The sequence below is a fragment of the Delphinapterus leucas genome, chromosome 10, assembly GCF_059928025.1.
Source record: "Delphinapterus leucas isolate spDelLeu-1000000601 "Yukka" chromosome 10, BTC_Dleu_Yukka2, whole genome shotgun sequence".
In the NCBI taxonomy this organism is placed as follows: domain Eukaryota; kingdom Metazoa; phylum Chordata; class Mammalia; order Artiodactyla; family Monodontidae; genus Delphinapterus; species Delphinapterus leucas.
The window spans coordinates 101,759,651-101,765,831 of record NC_143138.1 but is presented as its reverse complement, the minus strand read 5'-3'; positions in this window follow the sequence as shown (position 1 = coordinate 101,765,831).

Sequence of the window (6,181 nt, the reverse complement as noted above, 5' to 3'; positions counted from 1 at the left end):
GGAGCCTCGCCCTGAGTCCTGGGGCACAGGACACTTAGAGACAGAGAAGTCTCTGAAAGAGACAGAGAACGGACGTTCGGTCAGTAAATGGCACACGAGGCAAGCGTAATGACATGGATTTCAGAGAAGAGATGATTTCAGGAAGACAGGTGGGGCCACCTCAAGTCAAGGACCACTGGGAGTGAGCAGAGGGAGATCGAGAGGAGACCATTAGATTTGGCACCAACGAGGTTACGGATGCTCTCGATGGAACCAGTGTCCTTCAGGTGTTGGGAGCAGAAGCCAGTTGGGTAAGTTGATGGCAGAATGTGGGTAGAGGACATGAAGGCAACACGTGATATTTTTCTGATTAAGGAGAATGAGATAAAAGGATACCTGCCCAGGGTGCTAACATTGTTGAGCTTGGAGCTGTGGGATTCGTGTAATTTTGTAAAATTTGCATTTTTTTTCTCATTTGTGGCCACTGAAATCTCTGCTGTGTTAGCATATTGGTCAGCTCATAACTGGAGAGAGATTTGCTTAAAAACACGGAGCTAATACGTCTTGTAGTTTAGACGCACTCTGTGTGTTGGGACATGCCTTCAACGTGGTGAGGCAGTTTATAACTTGTAGTCTTTGCTTCCTGCTTGTGCAAAATGTCTTTTCTAGCATACCTGCAGCCCTGAGTACGCTCACTACCGTATGTGTGCTTGTGGGCTTTTATATCCCCCAGGAATTCAAAGCCCCCTAGGGACAGCTCATTCTCCAGATTTTACTTTTTAAAGGTTTTTGGTTAGCTTGTTTTTTACCCTGTTATCACCATCTCAGCTAGCTCAATTGCTGCTGATTTTTTTTGACAGATGCACCTGGAGAAAATGCTTTTCACAGTGGGTGATTCTGAGTAAGGTAAAATAAGAGAAGGCCCTTGAGTGGGGTTATCTCGGGAACTTCCAGACAGGTGAAATAATAACAGTTCTCTTGGAACGGGGCTTTGAATGTGTTCCAGCCCAGTCCTTCCCCTTCAGTGGCTGCTGGACTGTAGATTTTCACCCTGATTGCTGGCTCTTGATTTTCAAAGATACCCACAGGTGGAGTAAAGGGAGTATAAATAGAGCTATTTATTTATTTATTTGTTTTTATTTTTGGCTGCGTTGGGTCTTCGTTGCTGCGCGCGGGCTTTCTCTAGTTGCTGCGAGTGGGGGCTACTCTGTTGCGGTGTACGGGCTTCTCATTGCGGTGGCTTCTCTTGTTGCAAAGCACAGCCTCTAGGCGTGTGGGCTTCAGTAGTTGTGGCACACAAGCTCAGTAGTTGTGGCTCGCGGGCTCTAGAGCGCAGGCTCAGTAGTTGTGGCTCACGGGCTTAGTTGCTCCGTGACGTGTGGGATCTTCCCGGACCAGGGCTCGAACCCATGTCTCCTGCATTGGCAGGTGTATTCTTTTGTTTTGCGGTACGCGGGCCTCTCCCTGTTGTGGCCTCTCCCGTTGCGGAGCACAGGCTCCGGACGCGCAGGCTCAGCGGCCATGGCTCACGGGCCCAGCCGCTCCGCGGCATGTGGGATCTTCCCGAACCGGGGCACGAACCCGTGTCCCCTGCATCGGCAGGCGGACTCTCAACCACGGCGCCACCAGGGAAGCCCTGGCAGGTGTATTCTTAACCACTGCGCCACCAGGGAAGCCCTAGAGCAATTTAAATGCCACAGAGCTGGCTGTTCTTACCTTTCTTGAATAAATGCTCTCCTGATTGTTACAAGCCTTGTTAATGTCAAGAGTTCTGAAAGAGTTGATTTTGACTGTTTTTGCTGGTGTTGGCATCACTTTTATGAAGCAGCGTATGTTGGGGGCACTTACTGTGCCATCCCCCTGATGTCTTCCTGGCTCCTTAGTTTCTAGCAGCTCTCCAATCTGTGCATTTTCTCTTTTGCTCTTTTCTGCTTACTTCTTGTGTGTACTTTATGGGTTTTCTGCATAATATAAGTTCATTTGTGAAGTAATTCATATGTTCTCCTCCCCAAATTGTCCAAAAATTTTTTGTACCGATTGTCTTTTGTCAGGTATTTTTTCAGATAGGGAAGGGATTATTTGCACTTGAGCTTTCTTTGGTTCTGGAAAAGTAGACATGAAACCAGACTGTCATACACACAACAGGACACTTCTGACCAAGGATACACCTAGGTAGATTATAAGAATATTCACAAAGAATAGTTATTTGTGTTATTTATTTAAAAAGGAGATCTCAACCAGTTACATTCATTTTCAGTAAAGCATTGCCTGTGGTGGAGGAAGGAAACGAATGTAGTGAAATTGGAAGCCAATTTCATGTAAGCTCAGAGTTTATTCCTCTAAGAAAAATATCCCACAGTTTTTTGAGGGCATTTCTAATGTAGTTTAGGCAAAGTTGAGAGAAACTGTGCTAGCGTGAACTCCCATGGACATAATGAGTGAGGGAAAGTATTCTACAATAGCTGAACATGGGCAGCAGGAAAACTTTTGGGATGTAATCAGTGTGGGAAAACCTTCAGTCATAACAAACCTCGTAAGACCTCAAGAGATTAATAGTGGAAAGAATCCTATAAGTGTAATAAATGTAGGGAGGCCTTCACCCATTTTTGCCCCCCCCCCCCGCTTGCTTCAGGTAATCACCAATCTGTTCTCTGTATCTGTAAGCTGAGGTCTTGGTTTCTGTTTGTTTGTTTTGTTGTTCTTTTTTTTTTAGATTCCACATACAAGTGAGATCATATAGTAATTTTTAAAATTAATTAATTTTTTATTTTTGGCTGCATTGGGTCTTCATTGCTGCGCACGGGCTTTCTCTAGTTGCAGCGAGCGGGGGCCACTCTTCGTTGCGGTGTGCGGGCTTCTCATTGCCGTGGCTTCTCTTGTTGCGGAGCATGGGCTCTAGGCGCGCAGGCTTCAGTAGTTGTGGGACACGGGCTCAGTAGTTGTGGCTCGCAGGCTCTAGAGTGCAGATTCAGAAGTTGTGGCGCACGGGCTTAGTTGCTCCACGGCATGTGGGATCTTCCTGGACAAGGGCTCGAACCCGTGTCCCCTGCATTGGCAGGAGGATTCTCAACCGCTGCACCACCAGGGAAGCCCAAGATCATATAGTATTTTTATAGTCCTTCTCTGTCTTATTTCACTTAGCATAATGTTGTCAACGTCCATCCATGTCACAAATGACAAGACTTCGTTCCTTTTTGTGGCTGAATAATATTTCATTATATATATATTTCATATATATATATCACATTTTAAAAATCCATTCATCCATTGATGGATACAGGTTTTTTCCATATCTTGGCTATTGTAAATAATGCTGCAGTGGACAGAGGGGTACAGATGTCTTTTCAAATTAGTGTTTTTGTTTTCTTTGGATGAATACCCAGAAGTGGAATTGCTGGATCATCTGGTAGTTCTATTTTTAATTTTTTGAGGAACCTCCATACTGTTTTTCATAGTGGCTGCACCAATTTACACTGCTCTTACTAATGTAATAAATTCATCAGAATGTGTGAAAGTTCCTAAGTTCCTTACCATGCAAGAACTCATACACGTGAATAAAAAATACGTGAGACACACGTAGGTGGAAAACCAATCTGGGAAAATCATCTGGAAATGAAACCTCTTTGTACATCACTAAATTTTTCTTGAAAGCAAACCCAATTGTTTTATTAATTTGGAAAATGTGAAACTCATATAAACATATTCAAAAATTGATATTATTTGATACCAAACTAAAGATAAAAACTTATAAGACCATAAGTTTTCAGTATGAGTTTGTAATTTTTTCCGTGTTAAATAATTCAGGTAGCAGAGTAAAAATTCCATACATTCGAATGGAATAGGAATATAATAGGATATAACTAACAGCTACTATTTTCTTAATATCTTACTTTTCTTTTAAACAACAAATTAAGAAAGACATTTTTATGAGGGTCATGCACCACATATTATCAAATCAGAATTGCTACAAATTATAAAATGTAACACTATTTTATGTACCACTAAGACTTTTTAAAAAAACTTCCCAATTAAACTATGTCATTTCAATGATTATAAAATGTATCATGATACAAAGATGTTGAGATATGGGTCATAAGTGCATTGTAGAGTCTCCCACCTACATGGTAATTCAGTAATATTTCATTAGGTATAGAGAGAAGGAGCATTGAATTTGAGCCCTAATTCACAAAATGAAGTCTTTCTCCCTCTACCAAAAATCTTGTGCTGAAATCGTGAATTGGACTTCTTTCTGTGATTTTGTGCTTTTCATTAAATCCATTTTTGAAGTCTGACCTGATAACAAATGTCTAATATTTTCAACATCTGTATGGTATAGGTTTGGTATCTGTTGATGATGTTTATCCCTTAAAATTGGTCACATTTTCCTGATTCTTTGTATATTGAGTTATTTTTAATTATATTTAAACTTTTTGAATGTTATGTTCTCAGTCCTGTTCCCTACCTCTTTTTTTTTTTTTTTTTTTTTTTTTCTGTTCCCTACCTCTTGAGGTTTTGTTTTGCTGTAGAAAGCAATCAGCCTGGTTTGGTTCAGCCTGTGTGTCTAGTTCAGCTTCTGTGTGTTGGATCAAACAGCTCTGTTGCTTCGGGTGTGAGCCATATGTGTTCAGAGATTAGGCTGAGACACCTGCAGGGACATAGATGGATTAGGACCCCTTTGCAGGTTTTCCCCTCTGGAATTCCCTCCCACACTCTCTGGCCCTCAAAGGCACCTCTTCTGTATCCTCCGGCCAGATGGATATGGTTTCTGTTACTACTGCCAGGCCAATTCATGGGTGAAAAAAATCCATGAGAGAAAAGAAATGGAAACCTTGTCCTCATACATATATATCTGGTTTATTATTAAAGTCTTTAGATCTTTGCTTATGTTTTAATTCCCATATTTATTTCTTTAATGTTTTTCACGCTTATCTTACATATGTGGTAATTACAGGATCTGGACTTTTGGAGTTCTTTCCTCTTTAATTTCAACGGAAATTTGATTTTTCAATGTATTGAAAATTTAGATTTTTCACTCATATATAGCTGATTTTACTCTGGAGAATATTTTACGAATGGATTGTTATTTGCTTCTTTCTTGCTCTTGAGGACTAACAACTAGAGAACGTATATTCTTTATCACACACATTTGTTAATTTGAAGTCCAAACTAACAAGAAGGAAAACTTTCCTCACTATCAGATCCATATGAAAATTCTAGAAGTAAAATGAAAAATTAAAAAATTGAAATGAAAATACAATGGAAAAGTTTCAATTCTGCTATGGCAAAACCCATTGCTCTTGCCAATTACACATAAAATCTTTGGGCAAAATATAAAAGACAGCTATCTGAGGGCTCTGAAAAGTAAACAAAAGCAGGCCAGTTGTGGAGGGAGCCCATTGGAGATGCATCCTGCATGAGGTGGGTTTCCCGTTTCTTTTCTCTCTTGAAGTAATAACAGAAACCATGTTGTTCTGGCAAAGAGGGAAAAAGAGAAGGGGCCTCTGAGAGTCAGAAGGGAATTCTGAATCATGAGGATAAGCCTTGAGGACAGTGTGCTCAGTGAAATCAGCCAGTCACAAAATGACAAATACTGAATGATTCCTCTTATATGAGGTCCTAATGTAGTGAGATTCATAGAGACAGAAGGTAGGTGGTGGTTGCCAGGGGCTGGAGGAGAGGATTGGGGAGTTGTGTTTAACGGGGACAGAGCTTCAATTATTTAAAGTGCAAAGAGTTCTGGAGCTGCATGGTGCTTATGGTTGCCCAACAGTGTGAATGTACTTAATGCCTCTATGCTGTACCTTTTAAAATGGTGGAGATGTTAAATTTTTTTTTATGTGTTGTATCCCAGTCTTTAAAAAGTAAATGCTTTGACTCTATGTCTATATTACCTGACATTAAAAAGAGACTTCTTGTGCTCATTCTTTACATGGCATCTCTCTCACTCTGTATGTAAAGTGTTCTGGGACTTCCCTGGCAGTCCAGTGGTTGGGACTTCGCCTTCCAGTGTAGGGGGTGCAGGTTCGATCTCTGGTCGGGAAGCTGAGATCCCACATGCCTCACGGCAAAAAAAACAAGACATAAAACATAAGCAATATTGTAACAAATTAAATAAAGACTTTAAAATTGGTCCACATAAAAAAAAAACCCTTTAAATAAAATAATCTGTTCCTATTTTAGCATACATATAATATGGACTTTC